At 38.0% G+C, this 23,769-nt stretch overlaps 1 long non-coding RNA gene across 1 annotated transcript in view; it reads right to left on the reverse strand.

Moving 5' to 3' along the window:
- Positions 1-665: 665 nt before the first annotated feature.
- The window catches only part of LOC143676128 (uncharacterized), a 30,752-nt gene continuing 7,648 nt past the window's right edge, over positions 666-23,769 (reverse strand). The window contains exon 4 of the long non-coding RNA XR_013171850.1: positions 666-1,080. This is a non-coding gene — a long non-coding RNA (uncharacterized LOC143676128). The remainder of the gene's footprint in view (positions 1,081-23,769) is intronic.

Below are 23,769 nucleotides of genomic sequence, written 5' to 3' on the forward strand. Positions count from 1 at the left end.
AACATGCAGTGACTATATGGCTTTACAGAGAAATGCAGAGCATAACTGTGATATGCCATTTCAAATTTGCTTATGGCCTTTTATTTGCATTCTAGGGATGTGATCTTAGACCAATCACATAATCTAAAAAAGAAAAGGTCAATGGCTGATAAAGTTTGTTGAGAACCTTCCATATACTAGGCAAGTTGGAGGGAATAAGGTTATTTTCTGTACTCCACTCAGCCATTTACTAAGAATTAGCTCAGTTACGGGTGAGCTGAACTGGTATTTATTGACAATGATGATACTTGGGTAAACCCGGTATAATCCAAGAGGTAGTGTCCAAGGGTAGAATCAGGTTCTAAGCCCAGGAGACAGAACAATCAAAGAGTCAATCTGATGGAACTAAATAAAGAAGAATCCGTGCAATGTCAGCAGTCTGGGGATACAAGTTTAAAATAAAAATACTCAGACTGAAGAGAAAGATGGGAAGGGTCTGAGGGTCACAGGGCCTCGCTGAAATTGTGCTGTGAGCAGCATGCCAGGTGGCTGTTCCCCGGACTTAAAAGGAGAAACTGTTGATGTTGCAGGCCTGCCTCTGACGGTGACCCTGACCCATACCAGCAGGCAAAGAACTCTGCACTATTGTGTGAGAAAGCTGCAGAAACAAGAAGGTTGTTGTTGAGCTGGGAGAAATCTTGTTGCCGACTTAGTACAAAGCACACCTTTATTTGTACTTTTCTTTTTTTTGCCCTGTATTTTTAGGGTAGTCAGTTAGTTAATTGATCTCATTCTTTCCGAATTTCTTCTTGTTGACAGCTTGATCCTGGCTTGTGATCCAGCTCAGCAGGCACACAGGTTATCTTGGTAAGAATTTTCAACATGTTCTTGGCTTCCTTTTCCACCACTTCTCAGTTTTTATTTTCCATTTCGATTAAAAAGTGAGCCTCAACTTAATCTGCGCATATTAGCTTTCTCAACAACTTCTGGGACAGGAATAGTATCAATGAATATATAAATATATCAGCACAGTGCGGGCAATGGTGGTTTGGTGGCAGAGTTCTCGCCAGCCATGCCGGAGACTGGGTTTGTTTCCGTTGCCTGCCCAGGTTAAAAAAAGAAAAAAGAAAAAATATGTATATCAGTACAGTTATAGCAATGTGATGTGTCATTAATAGATTGAAGTTGCAGATGTCATCAGGAAGACCTGACGAAAGACTCTGAAATTTGGATCTGAGCAAATTTGGATCTGAGTACTAATCATAGAAAAACCATAAGTAAATGTTCAGGTGACTGAGCAGAGAGGTGAGGGCCCCTATGACCAGGTGCCGGCTCGTGTAGAGAAGGGCACAGAGCTCTCCCTATTCTGCACAAGGAAGGTAGATTCACTTCCCTACCCACCTGGTGAATTTGCTCTGAGGACCAAATATTGGAATGTTTGGGTAACACATTTAGAAATTTATAAAACTTTTGATATCATTGACACATCTTTTCAAAAATTTGCTTGTTTATAAATAATACATGCAGTGGGAAATGCAAAATATGAATTTTAATTTTTATAAAACACAACCATAAAGTTTGGGGGATTTTTTTATGGCAAATCAGTGACTATAGTCAGCATCTCGTGGACTTTGATTTTGGTCTGAATTTTTTCAAATGCTAAGATTTTAAATGCAAAGTAAGTTTTGTGGTCTCTAAGGCTGGGTTATATTTGATGTCAACTCTCTCCAGATTTTTAACATCCAAATTCATTGTGTTATTTCACAACAACAATTGAATGGTGCTTTCCCTACCTTTGACGTTATCCACTTAAAACAGTCCGATTAATTTGTTCTCTTCCCTCTTCTCACTGGCATTGCCTGTCGATGGGCAGCACCTTTCTCTAAGAATACACTGAATGTGGGTTGTATTGGGTTCCTTTTTGGCCTAAATACATATTCTCTAAAACCCTGGTGGAGACAGTTAAATATTTTTTATTTTATGGTTTTAGTTTGTTTTGCATTGGAGCATCCAGATCATGTTCTCTTTAAAAAATAATTGCTAAAGTTATATATCAGTTTATTGGTTTGGACAGGTGGAGGGACCAGTACACAGTGGTTTGTGTATCCAGTTTACACTGTTTCACAGTTAGAAGGAGAAACTGTTTAGAACATCCTTGCGAAAACAAGAGCCGCAGGGTTACAGAGTTTGTATTCTGGCTGCCCTACTTAAAACAAGGTCAGTTTTGGAAAATTACATAATCAACCTCATCATTGTTTTTTTTTTCAAACCTACTTAATTTGGGGCAGTGGTGTCTACACTAACCTTGACTGGCTAATAGAACATTATTAGTGGTTCTTATTTTAATTATTGCTAACTTATCTTGTTGTCACTGGTACCCAAAAGGAAGCTGTAGGATAACAAGTTGAATTGCAAAAGCCAAGTCTGGAAATAAATTTAGAAACTTTCTAATCAAATATCTCTTTTCAGAATACAGAAACTGATACCCCAAAATAGTTGTGATTCATCTAAAGTCTCTTAGCAAATTGGGGCCAAAGCAACGGTTAGAAATCTGCATCTCCTTTCAGAGGAAGTACAATCAAATCGTAAAGATTTTACTGTATTTAAATGCATTGTTTAGATTGCATAATTCGGAAAGAATTTCAAAATATGCAAGTTGAATATGCAGGTGATATTGTGTAGGTGACACCTTGTAAATGGTGCCTGAGGGTGACAATGAGGCCATCCCAGAACAATTTCTCTGCTACTGGGACTCAGCTGCCAAAGCCCTCTTAAAGAAACACTTTATGTCAAACGAAGCAAAAGCAAAAAGTGGCTCTTATGCATTGCTCAGTCAACTTTAAGAAAGCTTAACAAGTAGCACATCTACAGAAGGAGGATTTTCAACATATACCGTGGAACAAGGTATGAAATGTGGCAGCATCAGGCATCAAACCCTGCCCTGATGGAAACAGCTCTCATTTTTTGGAACTTTGTTTCTGTTCTGAGTTCGCATGGATGCATCAGGTTATTTTCCTAGAGTGTCATTAGCCATTACGCTCATCCATTTGATTCTTTTTTATCTATTTCCATAATTATCCAACAAGTTGTGATTATCATTAAGCATTCTGCATAGCTTTCCTACGAGGATAGGCTCTTCTAGATGTCTTCCCTATGACAAATAATAATTGTTTTCTCATTGGAAAGTAATAATTGTGATTCAGTTAAATAAAATATGAATCTGGCTTAGCATTAATATTTCTCCTTAAGTCCAACAATGGAGAAAAGTGGATCTATTAAAAATATTATAATAGCTGAGAATGTCAGGGAGCAAAGACATTAGACCAAGCCAGAGAAAACCAAAGTCCTTTCTGGGATGACTCTAAATGACCTAAAAATTATATATGAGCCTCCTCCCCTGACCACCAAAGATAAGTGGTCCCCACTGAAAAAGGTGACTCTTGATTGTGATTCAGCTTTATAGAATAAGAGGGAATTTAGGGGGAAACTGTTCTAAGAAAATTCCTGGCCAAATCAGGGAAAAGAGTAAAAAGTTCAGTCACTAAAAATGAAGCTACTTACAGAAAACACGTGAAAAGATGCTCAACATCATTAATCATTAGGGAAATGCAAAGCAAAATCACAATGAGATGCCATACCTATTAGAAAGGCTGCTGTTTTAAGAATGGAAAATAACAAGTCGTGGAGAGGATGCGGAGAAATAGACATTTCATTGCTGGTGGCAAGTAAAATGGTGCAACTGCTGTGAAAAACATTTGGCAGTTCCTCGGAAAGCTAAGTAAAAAATTACTATGATCTGACAATCTCTTTGTTGGTGCATAGCCCAGAGAATTGAAAACAGGTACCCCAACAGATTTTTGCACACCAGTGTTCACAGCAGCATTACTTACAATTGTCAAAAGATGGGAGCAGCCCAAGGGCCCGTTGCTGATGAATGGATAAATAAAATGTGGTATATACATACACTGGAATAATAGTCACCTGAAAAAATGAAGTCCTGATACAGGAGACAACATAGATGAACCTTGAAGGCATCATGTTGGGTGAAATAAGCCAGACCCAAAAGGACAGATATTGTATGACCTCATTAGTGTGGACTAACAAGTTCATAGTTTAGAATCTAGGATGTAGGTTGTCAGGTGGCGGGTGGAGATATGTGTAATGGGAAGTCAATGCCTAACATATACAGGGTTCCTATTCAGAATGATGGAAATGATTTGACAATTTATGTTGGTAATGGCAGCACAAAATGGTGAAATGTAATTAATGGCACTGATAAACATTTCTGAATGTGATTGTAAGGGCAAAGGTTAGGTTGTATATATGGTAATAGAATAAAATTTTTTGAAAAATCCATGGCACTAAACTATATGACCCAAGAACCCTAAGAGAAGAAATAAAGAATGAAGAAAAGCACATGCAAACAAAAATAAGATTAGGTATAGGGAAGTAGCCTATATAAAGATAAATGATATAACATATGTTAGGGGCATCATATGTAGTGGTTAAGAGAATAGGAGGAAAACTAATCGCATGGGTTCAAATTTCAGCTTGATCATTTATTAACCACTTACCTGTGGGTTTATTACTCAACTTTGAGACCCTGTTCTTATAGGAATAAATGATACAGATGGGTAACCCAGATTAGATATAGATATAGATGGGAGGGATATATACAGAAAGATAGATATTGCTATAGACGGTAAGTATATAAATACAGATGATATAGATGCACATATAGATACTGATAGAGACATAGGCATAGATAGATACATAAATACAGATATAGATATAGATGGTATAGATGATATAGATAAAAACAGACATAGACACAGATGAAGATATAGATGCAGATACAGATATAGGTATAGATATATAGGTCCCTCTTACAATTGGCCTGTCAGATAATAAATCCTTAATTTGTGCACAGTGTGCATGTTTCTGTGTTCCCTCAGTTCCTGAGTTATGCATGCCCAAAACTACTAAAAAGGTTAAGTAGAGCCAAAGGCAGTCTCCACTGGAAACAACAGACTGCAAAAAAATACAGGTATATAACTGGGCCAGGAGAAAAAAACATGACCCAGAAAGCCAGTTTCAGACCTCAAGGCTTGGAGTGAACAAACTGATCATGAATTAACATGTATATTTCTTTATATTCACACAATGTTTCTTCAATAGTTATGTCTTTTAAGTTTCAGCTAAATATGATTCCCATTTCATAATTTAGGGGTCTCTGAGTTAGGGGTCTAACTCAGAGAAACGAAACAACTTGCCCCAAATAGAATAAATACATTTAAAAATATCAGAAAATTGGTTATATGGTGTTATAGAAATAATGCAATTGTCAAATTCATTCCCTGTGTATGAAAATACAGTATTAAGCAGACAGATTCAAACCCTTCCCTTATAAAGAATGTTTCTCTAGTGTGGTCGTACAAGCAATAAACACTTGGCCCTCGGATTCGGTAAGACCACTTACCTTCTATGAAACAGAGGAGTCACTTCACAGGGTGTGGTTTGGTTGGCCTGGGAGACAGCCATATGATTGATTATTCCTCCTAATTAGACATGAGTTTAAATCCTTACTGGGAAAGTTTTTGAAAATGTTTTGAAAGGGAAACAGACATTTTTCCCCCTACAATAGAACTACAAAATGTTAAACTGCCATTTTTAAAACTTTCCACCCAGAATAAATCATCAGCAAACAGTTCTTAATGTCATATTTGAAGTTGCCTGAAGAAAAATGCAGATTTGGGAGATGCAATGTAGCTTTAACAGTAGAAAGTCATGGCAGAATTGAAGTGTACATTTTTGTGCATGTGCGAAGAGAGTAGTTTGTTTCTGAATGCCCTGAAGATCTTGGGGACAAAAATGAAAAGTGTGAGACTTTAAATTTTCAGCTATAGGCATGAATTAAAAATTAAAAAGAAAAGAAAATTATATGACTGCTATGAAAAGAGTGCACTGTGTCTTGTAGACATGGGGCAAGTATAAAAAAAAAGAAGACGACGACCTAGGGCAAGTATTAAATAAAAAAGAAGAAGAAAATCCCACTTCTTATCCAACAAGTGGCTGATTACAAAGTAGACCACACCAAGCCTCTGTTCCTAAGCTCAGGAATGAATAGGACTTTAAGAACAAGAATTAGGTTTGTGACTCTCCACATCTTAGGCAAAGGAAGCACATTTCCTTCCCCATCTGAGGAATCTATTTCCCATTGACTGAAAACCTCATTAATAACCTTGGCAGAGGTGTCTGCCCTGCACAAGCAAGCTGAATCTCCTAAACCCAATGCCATGTCTCTCGGGGCTTCAAAAAACACAGTTAGTCTATATCCCAAGACACCAGTACAAAGTTTGAGAGCAGTCATCATACATACCAAAGTATCAAAAATGCTGTCAGTCGATAGAAGTAGGAACTTTGGGAATATGTGTCAGAATGAACCCTAAAGGCATCTGATGAGAGAGAAAGGGATGCATGGTCGCATCAGGCAAGATCTATTAATATGGATACACTGAAAAAAGATGCAAATTTAGTGGAATCGGGGATTTGTTTAGTTGGTAGATTGAGACCTGGATTCAATGGCAACTGTTTCTTCTTCATTGCTAATGTAAACCCTGGAAAACAGAAAGTTTTGTTTTATTCTGTTTTTTAATTCATGAATGAACTAGAATGATACACCGTCTTTAAACCCACTTTGCCTCTGGCAGCTTCACTCAGATATGGTTTTACCCAGACCTGTTGCTTCCACAGACTCCTAACCCGCTGCCTTTAGGCTGTTTTGTCAGTGGGTTCTGATCTTTTCATATATGCTGTGGAATCTCAGATGTCCGTTCTCTAGTGTTCTAGTTTGCTGGCTGCCAGAATGCAATATACCAGAATCAGAATGGCTTTTTAAAAGGGGAATTTAATAAATTGCTAGTTTATAGTTCTAAGGCTGAGAAAATGTCCCAATTAAAACAAGTCTATAGAAATGTACAACCAAAGGCATCCAGGGAAAGATACCTCGGTTCAAGAAGGCCAATGAAGTTCAGGGTTCCTCTCTCAAGTGAGAAGGCACCTGGTGAACACAGTCAGAGTTTCTCTCTCATCTGGAAGGGCACATGTCGACCGCGGTGTCATCTGCTAGCTTTCTCTGCTGGATTTCTGTTTCATGAAGCTCCCTGGGGAGTGTTTTCCTTCCTCATCTCCAAAGGTCACTGGCTGGTGGACCCTCTGCTTCATGGTGCTGCAGCATTCTCTGCTCTCACCAAATTTCCTTCATTCTCCAAAATGTTTCTTATTTTATCGGACTCCAGAAACTATTCAAGACCCACCCAGATAGGTGGAGGCATGTCATCACCTAATCCAGCTTAACAACCACTCTTGATTCAATCACATCTCCAGAGAGATGATCTGATTCCAGTTTCAAACATACAGTACTGAATAGGGATTAGAAGAAACAGCTGCCTTTACAGAATGGGATTAGGATTAAAATATGGCTTTTCTAGGGTCCATACATCATTTCAAACCAGCACATCTAGTCACAGGTTTGTTAGATGACATCACCAGGCAGAATTACTTAGTTTTGTCAACATCTGTGTTCTACTAGAGGTCAGAGTAGTGCTTGCTGTTTCTCCTCAAACTTCCTAATGTTGATGGGATCCTCACGGGAATTGGCAGAAGTAACTCCTGATTTATGATAACCAATTTAGGGAATTTTGCTTCATTTCTTTCAATTTCGATTTCTTTTTGTTTTCCCTGTGTTAATTACACTAGAGTAGTCATGCCTTTACTCTGCTTTCTTTAGCATTGTGACATATTTCGATAAGAAAACTCATCTTTCATTTCATGAGGCCCAATGAGATTAAGTATTTTGACCAAATTCACCCAGTAAATATGAGGTAAACTGCAATTAAAAAAATGCATCTATGTGAATCCACAGTATCTCCTCCATTTAAAGCATCCCTTTCTTCTATCCAAGAGACAAGGACTGATAACCAGTATGGTGACAAATCTGGGCCCCTTACTAAACGTTTTATCTTAAGCCTGTAATCAGTGAGGCCCTCACCTAACAGGAATGCAATCTAGACTAGCAAATATAAATGTGTATAAGGTTGTGACTTAGATTCTATGTTTAATAGAATTAGGATAGAAGAAAGCATTTAGAAACAAAGTAAAGATAGTGACATGGTGACACAGATTACAGAATGTTCTTTGTATCAACCTATGGATGATCTATTTATTTATTTCATGAGACTCTTCTTTGCTTCCAGCTATATATTTTTCATCTAGCAGGATTGCACAGTGGAGCAGCCAGATGTGAAAATCTTGAATGACATATGCAAATCCACATTTATCTCTGGCTGTTATCTGCAGCATGTGAAGCAGCATGGATTTGGAGTAAATGATATAAACTGAAAAACCAGCTTACTGCTTTTTAGCTTTGCTTACCTCAGGCAAGTTTCTCAAACTCTTTAAATTCTTATTCTGATGCCTGTAAAATGAGCATAACACTTTGCAGGATTGTGGAAAGATTAAGCACAATGCTTGGTATAAAGCAGTAATACTACATGCATGGTAATAATGTGTAAATATGTAATCCTGGACAACTCAGCCCTTTGGAACTTATTTTGTCATCCATAAAATAGGCAGTGCCACGCCCACTCATACAACGCTGGTGCAGCGGGGAGGTGCAGTCCCCGCGGCATTCTCTTCAACTCAGAAATGAAAATCAAATAAAACCGCATCGTCACACATCTTTAGCAGTGATGCAAATAAAGATGACAAGACATGACTTCAACCCTTAGGGCGTCATTTTTGTCAAGTGCATTTCCAAACAATGATGCTTAAATGGCACTGTGAAACAGGTTCAGATAGGTAGAAGTCTCACTGATGATAAAAGCGAAGTGTGCAGTATATTAGGAGAGGAAGTGCCGCATGCTTGGGAAAAGTCCTGAGAAATAACTGGTGAGGATATATAAAAAGAAGGTCCTTTTTCCTGCCCTTTATGAAGTAGCTAGGAGGCCAGATCATAAATGTAAAGTAGATTTGCTTATAACTTTTATGACAAGGAATACAGCACAATATATCAAAACCCTTCAAAATGTTTTACCCTTAGACCCAAGAATCTTACGTCCATCACTAAGGAAATAATTGAGTATTTGTGCAAACAGTCACCTCACCATTACTCATTAAAACTAACATAAAACTGGGCAGGCCACAGTGGCTCAGTAGCAGAATTCTCTCCTGCCGTGCCAGAGACCCAGGTTTGATTTCAAGTACCTGCCCATATGAAAAAAAAAAATTAATATAAAACTGAAAATGCTATAAATGTTATAATCCAAAGTATAGAATATATTTCCATGAGTCTGTACTTATATAGATAAATGATTGAATAAATTTAAAAATGGGAGCAAATAAACAGATATCTTGTACAGAAGAATTCCAAACAATTTGTGTAGATTTTCTGTGCTTGAGGAATTGGAGCAACATTCCCCACTATTTAAGTGTGGGCCATGCATAATGACTTGCTTCTGATGAGTAGAGAAGTGTGGAAAGAGAAAGAAAAAGTCACTTTGTGGTGGACAAACCCGAAAGACCTTGCTTGGCTAGACAGTCAGGGCTGGCCCCAGCAGTGGTAACTCAGTTTGATGGTCTACACTGTGATGAGTCTGGCCATTCACCTGTCGGCTTCCTCCTAAACCACATTGCCCTAGTCCAGTTATGAGAAGGTTAGCCGACTGAGCTCATCTGAAGGACATCCTACAAAACACATGAGCAGGACTTCTCAATGCTGTCAAGCTCAAGGAAAGTTTCAGAAACTGTCACAACCAAGAAGAGGCTAAGGGGCCACGCCAACAAAATGCAGTGTGGTTCCTGGATATGTCCACGGTGCAAAAGAGGGGCAGGAGGTCAGAGCTAAGGAAATCGGAATGAGGTTTTTCAGTTAATACTTGTGATGATCATGATAACAATAATAGTACTTTAATATGGGTTCCTGAATGGTGACAGTTGTACCAGACAGGTGTAAGAAATTTATCATAGGTGAACCTTGGCATGAGATGCATGGGACTCTGTCCTGTCTCACAGTCTATGAACCAAATGTTCTATATTTTAGAACATTTATTTAAAAGGTCATAAAAACATCTTTTAGATTGCAAGTTATCAATGTTTTAATTTGTTTTAACAAGTTAAGATGTTTAGCTTGCTAATTGAAAAATGCTGTATTACCAAATATTTAGGAGTGATACAATTTGAATTATGAGGTTACAGGCTATTTCAGTTTTTCCTGTATGTCTGAATATAGAAACTGAATTTTAGTTAGCCAAAAGACTGAATAATGTTTGCAAATGTTAGCCCATCAAATAACTCAATGGGCATTTATCTCAAGGGAAAATTAAAATATAAATAGGCTGTATATGTTCATATATTTTTTCTGCAGTGTTTAAAAATACGAAATAGCACAATGTCCAAACAACTTCATTATGGCTTTAAAAAAAAATAAGGTAGTATACTGAGAAAAGGCAGCCATTAAATAGATATTTTTATGAAAAACAAAATTTGATACCAAAAAATATTTCCAATAACTTTTAGAGACAAAGTACACTTAGTTGTACAGACACAATGCTTACGATGAAATGTTTGTGCATATTCACCTTAGGAGAAAACAGGATGAAAGGAAATGGTGTGCCCACTCACAACTGGCTGACCTTCCTGCTCTGCTGGGGCCCCAGGGTGTGGGGAAGGTCCTGACCTACACACGGCCTTTTCCAGGCTCCACCGGGGTTGACCAAGGGGAGAGAGTGTAGGGAGATGGGAAGGTGGTGAAGATTGGGGGATGGTGGGAGAATGGAAGGTGGGAGGGAGGCGAAGCCAACTATGTTTTTCCCTCTTATCTGCCTGGCAGAGTGGCTCAGCAGCTGAGCAGTCCCGCCTCTTGCTTCAGGGCATGCCTGACTCCTTCTGCATGACTCTGCTGAAACCACCTCCTCCCTTCCCCTTCCAGCTAAAACCAGGGGTTGCTCAGCAGGTTACCCTCTGTTCCCTTAGGGCCTGTGCACAGGTCTTTAACCTCCTATGTCTTGAATGACCTCTTTCTATCTTTCTATCTGTCATCTATCTATGTATCTGTCTTCTCTCTATGCATGTACCTATCTATCTATCACCATCAATCTAACATGAACTGTTCTCTTTTAACTAACCGGCATTTTTTGTATGCTGTGTGGTGGGTGTCCTAGTTTGCTAGCTGCCAGAATGCAATATACCAGAAATGGAATGACTTTTAAAAGGGGGAATTTAATAAATTGCTAGTTTACAGTTCTAAGGCTGAGGAAATGTCCCAATTAAAGCAAGTCTATAGAAATGTCCAATCTAAGGCATCCAGGGAAAGTTACTTGGGTTCAAAAAGGCCAAGGAAGTTCAGGGTTTCTCTCTTAAGTAAGAAGACACATTCAGGGTTCTTCTCTCATCTGGAAGGGCACATGGTGAACATAGCATCATCTGCTAGCTTTCTCTCCTGGCTTCCTGTTGCATGAAACTCCCTGGGAGGCATTTTCCTTCTTCATCTCCAGAGGTCGCTGGTTCATGGACTCTCTGCTTCATGGTGCTACAGCATTCTCTGCTCTCCCTGAATCCCTCATTTTTCAAAATGTTTCCTCTTTTATAGGACTTTAGAAACTAATCAAGACCTGCTCAAGTGGTTGGAGACATGTCATCACCTAATCCAGTTTAACAACCACTCTCGATTACATCACATCTCCAGGAAGATGATCTAATTATAGTTTCAAACATACAGCACTGAATAGGGATTAGAAGAAATAGCTGCCTTTTCGAAATGGGATTAGGATTAAAACATGGCTTTTCTAGGGGACACACATCATTTCAAACCAGCACAGTGGGGGTCATATTTCATTATTTTTCCATGTGAGTATCCCGTTATTGCAGCACAATTTGTTAATTTTTTGTTTGTTTGTTTTGCTTGTTTTTTTGGGAAATGCATGGATCAGGAATTGAACCCCGGTCTCCTGAATGGCAGACTAGACTTCTACCACTGAACTACCTCTGCACCCCTCTGATTGGCTATTTTTAATGTATGGAAAAGTATATATTTGCTTTTGCTTTTCACTATTCATGATAGACCATTTTTTCTTTTGTGATATATTTTCATTTCATACTCGGGAATTCTGCAGAACTTTTGCAAAAAATGATCACCCTTCTTCCATAACGTTCAGTATAGAATATAGCTTAAGGAATGTGAGTTAGGGGTCACGTAGGCATGGATGTTAGTGTTAGCTCAGGCATTTCAAATAGCTGTGCGAGTTTGGTAATCTCTATAAGCCCCATTTACTTCCTCAGTAAAATAGAAGTATTGGTAGACCCTTTCTCATAGGGTTGATAGGAGTAGCAAATTAAAAATAATTGGAGGGCAGGCCATTGGTGACTCAGCAGGTAGAGTTCTTGCCTTCCATGCCGGAGACCCGGGTGTGATTCCTGGTGCCTGCCCATGCAAAAACAAAACAAAACAAAACAACAACAAAAATAAATGGAAAGCACATTAAAATAGGCCTAACAATTAATAAAAATTCAACACACCTTATTTAGTTTAGTAGTGTACAACTGAGTATGAGTGTAGCCTTCACTGTACTGAGGATATTTTAATTTTATTCTATTTTATTTATTGTAGTTTTTTGGGCAGAATTTATTTTAAACATCAGGAAAGGATATTAAAATTACAAATCAACTTTTTAAACATAAAGGAACATCTGACTTTTTGACTTTTATCTATACAATATCATAAATTCTATTGATAGGTATTCTAATATTGATCCTTTATTCCCCCAAAGAAAGATTGAGATAGCTATATTAATTTCCTATCATTGTACTGCAGATTTGCCTGTTATTTTTTTGTCTGTAACAGCTTTTTCTCCACATATTTATACGTTGTTATTTTCAGATTCTCAATGTTTCTGAGGATAAATAGCCTCTTAGTTTATTTGGTGCCTGTGAAACTATGTCTCTGACTATTCCATGGGCTTCTGGGCTCCGTGGGTATTGGCACCTGCCCCGTGCAGTGTTTTGGATGTCTTACCAATCACCTGCTTTGTGAAGTGTTTGGGCTGGGCATATGACCAGTCACCTGCCTTGTGCAGCATTTGGAATGGACATCTGACCAATCACCTGCCTTATGCAGCATTTGGAATGGACATCTGACCAATCACCTGCCTTGTGCAGCATTTGGAATGGATGTCTGACCAATCACTTGCATTTTGCAGCATTTAGCTGTAGCATCTATACATCATTAGTCACTACTCATTGTGTATCATTTATTTTCCAGGTATTTATTGAGCACTTAATAAGTATCAGAGACCATTTAAGGCACTGGAAATATAACTATGAGAAAAACAGCTAAAATTTTATTTAAAAAGAAACACAATGCCATTTTATGCATTAAAATTGAATTCTTTTTCCTTGGTAACAGAGGCCATCAGGAGATAGAAATAGGGCAAGATATTGGGTAATTGGAGCTGAAGGGATACAGATTGTGCAATAGGGCTGATTGTAAAAACTCAGAAATAGATAGCAGAATACTACCTCACTGTAATACAATTATGTTAAAACACTGAATGAAACTGAATGTGAGAATGATAGAGGCAAGAGGGCTGGGGGCACAAATGAAATCAGAAAGAAAGATAGACAATAAAGATTGAGATGGTATAATCTAGGAATGCCTAGAGTGCATAATGATCGTGACTAAATATACAAATTTTAAAAATGTCTTTTCATGAAGAAGAACAAAGAACGTCATTACTGCAGGGTGTTAAAAATAGATGGTAATTAATATTTTAAAACTTTAACTTATGTGTGAGACTAAAGCAAAAAAATGTTTATTTGGTACAAAATTTATATTTTGACTAGTGCATTTCCTAATATAACTTATGTAGACAACTTAATTGAACACCATAAGTACATGGAACCTTGAGTAGGGCATGAGATTTTGTTGGTTGTCCAGAATGATGCCCAATACATTCCAGAGTGATTTGAACAGTGAATAAAAAAGTATTTGCAAAGTCCCCTTTGGGGAACAGTGAAAAAGGGTGAAAATTCAACTCCCCCAAGTTGAATTCTTGATATTCTCACAAGCAGTGGGGACAACCAAAGCAATAAGCTGAGCCCCCAATCTTGGGGTTTGTTCATATGAAACTTAACTCCACAAAGGATAGGTCAAGCCTGCATAAAATTAAGCCTAAGGGTCACCTCCAAGAGAACCTCTTTTGTTGCTCAGATGTGGCCTCTCTCTCCAGCCAACACAACAAGCAAATTCACCACCCTCCCCCGTCTATGTGGGACACGACTCCCAGGGGTGTGAACCTTCCTGGCAACGTGGGACAGAAATCCTGAAATGAGCTGAGACTCAGCATCACGGGATTAAGAAAACCTTGTCGACCAAAAGGGACTTATAGCATATTACTGGATACAAAGGAGCTTCTCTCCATGATCAAATTTTTGCATTGCATTTTATAAGTTAATAAAAATATTTTTCCTTGCTAAAAAAAATTGAATTCTCTACTTATTTTCTTTAATTTACATTTCCTTTGTATATTTATTTCTATTCCTTTGTTCCTAATCTCCATATGACAATTACTTTTGAAGATTGTTTGTTGGTTTATGTGTTTGCATGTTCAACTCAATATGAGTTTTGACTCAATCTCTCCACATATTAATTTTCTTTCATATTTTTATTACTTTTCTATAGGTTTTGCATTTTTATGTGTCCTTATAGTAAACACTTTTTCTAAATTTGGCTTTATTGCTTATCTTAGGAGGATCTTATTTAGTTTCATTTTGGAATGTGTACATGTAGCATTTTTTTATTTTCTTTATTTAGTAAATAAGTTTATGTTTTCTTATTATGACTAAAATTTGCATGATCTAGCAATATTCCTGTCCAAGTTGAGGAATTTAGTAAATATTTAAATTTTCTTTCCCCTTTTTCTCCTATTCTTCTTGAGTAATTAAATATTTGAATTACAATGATTGAACCCAGGTTTTCAGAAATAGGGTTAAATAAATGAATCTGATTCTCAATCCAAAGCACTAAGAGTGTTTTCTCAGTTAAACTGTACATTTTCACACATGCGCATGTACACACGTGCCCACACACACACACATACACAACAATGTAAGTCTGAGCTGGTAGTTTTCAGAAGCAAGTATGGAACACATCCCGAGAAAATAGCTGACTTGTATGCTTTTCTCTGGGCATGGCTGAAGGAACCCCAGTTTTCATGGGCCTCCTACAATACTGCCAGATGGAGGAAAAACTAGTAGCCCATGCAGGGGAAATATCAGACATTTAAAGTCAAAAGTAGAAGAAAATAATTTTAAAGGCTCTCCACATTGTAAACATAGGCAGAGAAGACATGAACCTGTCTTGTTATACTGAGAGATTAAGAGAAAAACAAGCCTCCTCTGAGAATTATTAACCATGGACCCAAGTTGGGTTTTCTCATTGAGTTCACATTACCAATGGACACTTCCACACACAAAAATTAAGTTTAAGAAGTCCCAGGCTAGAGTAGTAGCGGTGTAGTGGTTGCAAAATCAAATGCAACTTGTATCCAGAGGCAAACACTGAAAATGGAATCTAAAAATAAAATTCCATTAAAATTAAGGCAACAATTTTATGAAAAAGCAATTACTAGACATCAATGTAAAAGACCACTAACACAGATAGTGAACAAAAATAAATAAACAAAACTGCAAAATAAATCTCAAGAACATACACATATTGACATCCTCAGATACAAAATGTTGACTAATCTAATAAATTTTTAAAAATCATGGAAGTTTTAAAGGAGTGATGTTAGCACAGGAGAAATAAGGCATATTTAGGAAATAGGTAAATATACAAAACTTATAGAAATTAAAATTTTAATAATTGAGATAATGTAGATAATGGATTCATTAAACAGATTAGACATTGCTATAAAAAGGATTAGTATGCTAAAATACAGAGCTGAATAAATAATTCATAATGTAGGAGTGAGCAAAAACAAACAGAAATTATGAAAAAACAAGTTAAAGAAATGAATGGCTGCATTGGAAATTCCACTATATCCTCAAGGAGAATCCGGTAAGAAAGAATGTACAGAATGCAATATGCAAATTGTGACTGTATTCCATAATTAATAAAACAATGCAATCATAGGAAACATGAATTATCATAAAATTTAAACAGAATACATAGAAATTCATACCTAAGTAAATCCCAGTCAAACTACAGATCAATAATAAATAAACCCCATAGGAAGAGAGAGAGAAATGCTTTTGAGATTTAGAAACATGCATAGATGTGAGAGAAATTTAAAACATAAGGTGAAGCTGAATACACGTGACCTGAATCTAGGGTGGGCCAAGAGTGAGGCGTCAACGATGACAGGTTTGGCACTTGCCCAGCCCTCTGGTGGTGAAGCGTTCTCAGAGAGGAGCAGATGCTCAGATCCGAGGGGGCAGGGTAGAGGTAGAAGGCAGAGAGGTGGCTGGTCTGGGGTGTGGTGCTTATGGATATTCAGACTGAGACTTCAAGCAGGCAGACGGTTGTACGTGTCTGGAAAACTAATGGGAGCTGTTAATGGGGATTTATATTTGAAAATGATCAGCATTAAAATGGTAACTAAAACCCTGGGGAAACATGAGATTCTGAGAAGAGATTATAGAGTAAGAAGAGTTGAAAGTTGGGGAAAAAACTTAAAGGACTACAGTCTAACAAAGGGGTATAGGAGAAGCCTGTGAAGACGGCCACAAAAGGAGACCCAAGGGCGATGATTAAACCAGGAAAGTTTTAACAGGGGTTAAAGTGGGAGCCCACAGAGAGCATGAAGCCAGGTGTGTTTCAAGAAAGAAGAAACAGAAAAACAATATGAAGAAAAAAACATGTCCGTTGAATTTAATAAACTGTATATATTTGATGTATTTATCAACATGTGTTTCTGTGGAGCAGGTAGGGAAACTGAAGGGTGAGTGGAAGATGGAGTAAAGGTGGACAGTAGGTAGGACAACTCCTTCCGGGAATATATCTGTGAAATAGAGAGTTAGGCAGAGTATTGATTAATATAAAAGTTTGCTTCAAACTTTAGTGTGTGTGTATTTAAGAGACTGGAAAGACTAGGGATATTTGCTATCTTGGAAGTCCCGACAATGGAAAAGGGTTGGAGTCTGAGGCATGGAGTCGAGGGATGTTCTCTTGCATTGGTGATCAAACTATGGGCTTCAGAACAGCACCACCGGCATCAGGTGGGGATTTAGAAAGTCAGAAATGCTGGGGTAGAGACCAGTAGTGATTTCACAAGCCATCCGGGTGTTTCCAATGCATGCTAAAGTATACGAATTTCTGATGCATACTAAAGTATAAGAATTATTGAGTGCATACTTATGCTATACTTATAATAAAGTATAAGAATTTCTGATGCATACTAAAGTATAAGAATCCAAGACAGGATGATGAGAGAGTGCATATGATGCATCTGGATTTGTATGCTTGGAGAGTAGAAGTTGGTAGCTTCCCCATGTGATAGTTTATATTTCCTTAATTAAGTAGGGCATACAGTCAAATGGTAGTGAAAGAATTTAAGAGGAAAGAAATTTGGAGAGGAGGAGAAAATGTTTCATTAGAAAATAAGTTGCCTGGAGAAAGATACAATGATTACCTGGGGACATTGTGGTCCTGTCTGAAGTTGACAATCATAGTGTTAATGCGACTTTTTCCACCACTACTCAAGAGTCCTTCCAGTTGGAAGTGGGAGGATAACAGATAATGGATTTGGACATCTTATGTATGTCCAAGAGGAACAGACATGAGCTGTATGATTTAAGTTGAGCAGGAAAGGAATTTGAAAAGATTGGCAGAGAGTAGGTACCTTTGTCAGTTGATCAAAGATCACTTTCTTAATAAGAGTAGCTGATTAAGTAAAACTGACAGGGAGCAGGTTGGGTTAGGCAGCAGAAGAATTAATGATTTTGAAGTTGGAATTCCTTTAGTTTTGGACTCTGACTGGGGGTGTAAGTGGCAAGGAAATTGGAAGAGGCTTATGTAGGCACCAGATGGGCATGAGATGGCTCTTGTTGATCCTGGATTTCTCGGTTTTCATAGTCTCTTATACTTCCCTCCAGTACTGAGTCATGGCTGGCCTGTATGACCAGTTGAATGCTGAGGAAGTGATGTTGTGTGACCTTATGATGCCATGGTGTTTTGTTTTCACTTTGCCCTCTTTAGGACAGCTCACTATTATACCATAAAAGCAATCAAGCACCACACCAAAGAGGGCCACATGGTGAAAATCTGAGACCCCTTGCCAACAGCAGGGGCACCTTTGCCACGCATTTGAAGAAGTCGCTGTGGAAATGGACTTTCTGGCTGCCCCTACTGAGCCTTCAGATGACTCAGTCCCTTAGACAGCTAACTGATCTTCATGAGAAAACCCAAACCAGAGCCACCCAGCCAAGTCACTCCCCAATTCCTGACCTATAGTGACTGTGAGAGGGAATCAGTGTTATTGTTATTTTGGAATATTTTGTAATACCACAACAGATACCTAACGCAGCATTCCTATGGCTATTGTAGTTGCTTAGTATTGGCGCAAGAGAAAGGGTGGGGTGGAAAAATGTGGATCAGCTTCCTAAATCTGAGATACACAGATAGGAAAATAAACATATTTTTATTTCCTTTTCTTTTCTATCATTTATGGAGGAAAGATGAGTCCAAAACTGTTCCTATATATTAAGTATTTATAAGAAACTCCTTTGGATCCTTATAGCTTGCCTGGTCTGTGCTATGAGAAGGAACTTCAGGGACGGAGCAGCAGCCTTCTCATTCTACCTGCAGTTCTACCTGGGAGATACTTTACCTGTGAGACAGCTCTGCCTGTGAGATGCTCTACCTGTGAGACAGCTCTACCTGTGAGATGCTTTACCTGTGAGACAGCTCTGCCAATGAGATGCTCTACCTGTGAGACAGCTCTGCCAATGAGATACTCTAACTGTGAGACAGCTCTGCCAATGAGATGCTCTAACTGTGAGACAGCTCTGCCAATGAGATACTCTACCTGTGAGACAGCTCTGCCAATGAGATGCTCTACCTGTGAGACAGCTTTGCCAATGAGATGCTCTACCTGTGAGACAGCTCTGCCTATGAGATGCTCTACCTGTGAGACAGCTCTACCTGTGAGATGCTTTACCTGTGAGACAGCTCTGCCAATGAGATGCTCTACCTGTGAGACAGCTCTGCCAATGAGATACTCTAACTGTGAGACAGCTCTGCCAATGAGATGCTCTAACTGTGAGACAGCTCTACCTGTGAGATGCTTCACCTGTGAGACAGCTCTACCTGTGGGACTGTAGCAGGCAGGTCCCTTGCAGCAGGCAAGCCCCTCACCCCTCTTTGCACATTTAAACTACCTCCTCTTTAAAAATTCTCCAAATTCCTCTGAGCAGTCAGAACTACACGTAAACAGGATGCTTGCCCCAAGAACAGGTAAAACTGCACGTAAGCAAAATAAGACAATTTCCTGTAAAGAAACCCCTCCCCTAACTGCTCATCCACTTCTGTAAACCCAGCTTCACGCCCTTCCCAATCTAAACCAGCCAATCGCTTACCTTGTCTTTAACGTGCCATCTTGTCTATAAAAACTGATGTTAAACTTTTGTTGACGGCTCAGACTTTCAGCGGCTATTTGGCTAAGCCCTGTACCATGGATGAATAAAAACCTACTTCCTGAAACTTCAGAGCATCAGCCCCAGTTTGTTCTGTTTCTGTGTAACATTCCTGGAGGCTCACAGCCTTGTCCGTGTTTCATGCAACATTTCTGGGGGCTCATCCAGGATCAAGAAGCCAGTGACATTTTCCCTTGTCTTTGCTTCTCACAAGACAGCTCTACCTGTGAGATATTCTACCTGTGAGACAGCTCTAAAAGTGAGAAATCTCTACCTGTGAGACAGCTCTAAAAGTGAGAAATCTCTACCTGTGAGACAGCTTTAACTGTGAGATGCTCTACCTGTGAGACAGCTCCAAAGAAAACATGGGAAACAGGGGAAATCTAATGGAGAAAGTGTGGTGTGGAAGCTGTGCAGAGTGAAGCCAGTCCATCATGCCTCTCTACTGGGAGATATGCCTGTCAGTACATACTCAATTTCATTGCTGTACTTTATTAAATAAGAAAAAGCATAGTACTTGCATGCCTTAACCACCAAATATATATATTGCCATAATTTCATTTGAAGCCCGTCCATCATTCTTACCAAGTGTGTTTAAAAATGTGCCCCCTATACTTGCACAGTAAGCATTTTTCATAGCTTTCTGAAGATAACTATCAGCCTCAAAATTAATATGCTTGAAAGCCTGGTGAATTCATATCCAAAAAATCTCAACTCCTCAATAAAAGTCAGGGACTATCTAAAGTAGAATAGAAATGTTGTGTAAACAAGTGTTTCTATGAGTCATTGCTTTGTGAATTCCAGACTAAATAATAATGATAGTTCTTCTCTTCCAAAATGAATACTCATTGAAAGGCTGAAAAATAAAGTGCTTATTTGTCTTAGAATGTAACATTGAGCAAAAGATCATAAATTGATTTCATAGATGATGTCATGACAGTGAAATGAATGTGATGCTCACAATTAATATTGATGTTGCAACTATGCTTGTCGATGTAGATTAAACACAAAGACATGCACCATATGGACATGAGAAGTGGGGAACTGATAGAAGATGGTTCTTTCATTACTATGTCAAATAAATGTTTATGAAGATAAGGAAACATTTGACATGCTGATTTTAAATGGAACTGTGAGGATTGGGTACATTAAATAAAGTAAAAATTCAAAAGAAAATATATTTTTTATATCACAGAAACTAAATAAATACTTGTGGACTTTTCATTCACAAGAAAAAACAAAACTCAAATGTTTGGAAGGATGCTGTTATAACTTTTCCAGGAGAACCCTTTAGAAAATAAAAATGCATTTAGCAAATGACTTTTGATGATATACTTGCTATAATATGTGACATCGCAGAGATATAAATGTGAATTTGATTATCCTCTGTCCTCAAAGACTTTGCTATCCAATTAGATAGGCATGAAAAGAGTTAAGCATGCAATAAGACCAAATTAAATAAGAGCTAAATACAGGAATTGCCACTGCTACAGACTACAAATAGAGAATGTCTATTAATCACCAATTAAAATAGCACAGACAGATACAAGGACTTAAATTACAGAAGACAGGAAAGTGCTTATTTATGACTGCTTCTTTTTTTTATGACTGCCTCTTGAATTGAATGCTCTACACTTGACAAAAAAAAGGTACCCTTCTCCCATGCCCAGCCCTGCTCTAGTCATTGAGATGGGCAATAACAGCAACGCAGCACTGACAATTTCGCTGTATTTCTTTGGATATATTGTATGTATCACCAATTTAGGACGAAGAAGTTTCCTGCTAGGCTTTTCTTCCTATCCTTTTTACCCCAGGCTGTACATACGTTTGTATGTACAAACGTGATCTTCACCCACTTATCCTTTTTTAAAGCAGATAGCCATGTTGCACAGCAGTAAACATTTCTCATGAAATTCTGGGGATAAAAAGTAGAATTTCAATTCATAGAGAGGATGTCAATTTCCCAGAGGATTAGAAATTTGTCTACAAAGATGAAGTAAGGAAATAGAGAAGAGTCCTGGTAAGGTGGAGCGTTGCTCAGAGAATGGCAAAGGGCTTGCCTGGTTATCAGAAAGTCTAGAAAAGTTGTTGCAATGCAAGTTTATAAGGAAGGCAAAACAAAGGATTTATGGCAATATTTGAAGATATACTGAAGGTGGAAGCTGATTATTTATCATGAAGAATAAAGGAGAGTACCTATTTCATTAAATTTATAATCTATGAATTTTATGTCTTTAGGTGCAGTTTAAATAGCATTTTTCTTGGTTTTAATTTCATTTTCCATTTTTAACTTAATTTTTATTGTGATATCATGTTTACATAATGCAAAATTTTCCATTGCTATTTTTAAAATATTTTTAAACATTTTAATTTGAAATAATTTTAGATGTACAGAAATGTTCCCATGTGCCCTTCACCCAACTTCCCCTAGTAGTAAGTAACGTCTTATGTCACAACATCAAAAAAGATCAAAACCAGGAAATTCATGATGGTACAATACTAATAAACTCACCTATAGACCTTATAAAAATTTTTACCAGTGTTTCCACTAATGCCTTTTTTTTACATCTACAGATTTATAAAAGTGTTTTTTATTGCAAAATGTTATATACAATGAAAAGAAAGAAAAAGCAATAATTTTCAAAGTTCACTTCAACAAGTAGTTACAGAACAGATTTCAGAATTTGTTATGGGTGACCATTTCACTGTTTCAGATTTTTCCTTCTAGTTGCTCCAAAACACCAGCAGCTAGAAGGACTATCAATATAGTGATTCAGAAGTCATACTTGTTTGTTAAATCCTATTTCTCTGTTATAACTCCTCTTTCTTCTATGATACTTTTCTTAACCATAGACATCTTTAGGCAATGCCTGTTCTGACTTTTTCATGTTGAGAAGGGGTGTCCACACAAGGATAGGGAGATGCAATAAATCTATAAGCTTGGAGAGGTTGGTCCCTCTACTTTTCAGGATTTATCTGGCCTAGGAACCCTCTGGAAATTATATGTTCCAGGGAAGCAAACTTAGTGTGTGAAACCTTTATAGAGTCTCAGCTCTAGCCCTCAGTGTTCTTAAGAGTTAACAGGAGTGACGTTGGTTGGAGGTTAGCGAACCATAGCAATTAGCACTATCTAACTGAAGCTTGCATAACAGTAGTCTCCATAGTAGCCTATTGCCTCTGTCTGATCTCTCTTCACCACTGATGCCTTATTTCAGTGCACTTCTTTCCCCCCTTGTCATCAGGAAGGCAGGTTGATCCCATGGTGAAGGACTAGACCCATCCCTGAGTGTTGTCAGGGAAACAGTCACCTCTGAATGACATGTCCCACGTAGGGGGTAAGGCAAGTGTTTTCCTTGAGCAGTTGGGCTTAGAGAGAGGTCACATCTGAGCAACAAAAGAGTTTTCCTGGAAGCAACTCTTAAACCTTGTTACAGGTAGTCTTAGCTTCTCTACTACAGAGATAAGTTTCTTAAGGGTAAGCCTCAAAATCAAGTGTTAAGAGGGTCCCCAGGGCTTCCCAGAAGGGAAAGTTTGATAGTTTCATTATTTTCCCTTTGGACCCTCAACGGACTCTAACAATGCATTTTAATCATCGGCCGACCATTGCCTGAGATGTATCTGGGTATTACATTAAGCTATAGAGACTTACAAGTCCTCTTTCCTGTTCTGAACTCTAAGGGTTTGGGTTGTTTAAATGAGTTCTATCCAGATAAGTTGATTCAGACTGTGTTACAGAAAATTTAGTTTCTAGACATAATAATCCTCTGTGCCCTCGGTCTCACATAGTAAATGAAGGTCTGTATTCTAGTTTACTTAGTCCAGCCATATTGGCTTCATTTATATTTCTAATTGAGGCTTAATCTCTGTTTTTGTTACTTTAATTGTTATTGTATATAACTATGTTAACTTTCAGGGATGAAGCCATTTTTAAGTGTACACTTCAGTGGCTTTAATTACATTCACAATCCTGTGTTATCATCACCATCATGCATTACCAGGACATTACCTTCAAAGAGAAACTCTGCACCCTTTAAGCAATAACTACCCATTTCCTCTCTCCACTCTCCAGTCCCTGGTAATCTCTAATTTAATTTCTATCTC

This window comes from Tamandua tetradactyla, chromosome 3 (assembly GCF_023851605.1).
Source record: "Tamandua tetradactyla isolate mTamTet1 chromosome 3, mTamTet1.pri, whole genome shotgun sequence".
Lineage (NCBI taxonomy): Eukaryota > Metazoa > Chordata > Mammalia > Pilosa > Myrmecophagidae > Tamandua > Tamandua tetradactyla.